The sequence below is a fragment of the Mastomys coucha genome, unplaced genomic scaffold, assembly GCF_008632895.1.
Source record: "Mastomys coucha isolate ucsf_1 unplaced genomic scaffold, UCSF_Mcou_1 pScaffold9, whole genome shotgun sequence".
NCBI classification, from domain to species: Eukaryota; Metazoa; Chordata; class Mammalia; order Rodentia; family Muridae; genus Mastomys; species Mastomys coucha.
In genome coordinates this window covers 22769687-22770330 of record NW_022196915.1, presented here as the reverse complement: position 1 = coordinate 22770330, position 644 = coordinate 22769687, and positions in this window count along the sequence as shown.

Sequence of the window (644 nt, the reverse complement as noted above, 5' to 3'; positions counted from 1 at the left end):
CATACTGAGGAACCAAGCTGTAGTTCTAATAAGACAAATGAATATTCTGACTTTTCCTAACAAAGTGAAAGTTTTCAAGAAGAGAAGAGAACAAAGCCAAAAGCTTTATAGAAACAGAGACTAAATAAACAGAAAATTCTCAGAAAAATAAACTGCAAATTACTTGCAACCATGTGAAAATATGTTCAAGCTTGTTTATAAAGTAGGAGAAATGAAAATTTAAATTGTAATGAGATTTATTTCTCATCCACAAAATGAAAAAAAAATCTTATCTGACAATATATTTCTTGATAGATCTGTGTAGAGATGAGCAACCTTGTGCACTGCCCATGAGAATGATCACATATACATGCTCACCATCGGACTTAGCATTCCCACTTTGAGGAACTCTCCTGAAGAAGCACATTATAGCAATTGCACATTTCTACTACTACAATTTCTACCATAAGTGCTTGAAATTGTCACAGTTTTAAAATGCAGTCTTCATATTGAATGGTCGAATATATATATATATATATATACATCGTGTCAGCTATTGGCTTTTAAAAACATGTATACACCTTCCTTTTTGTTACTTGGAATTCAGAATAAAATAAATGTCTCTCCCAAGGATGTAGCTATCATGTCTTCTAATGCTTTCTTCC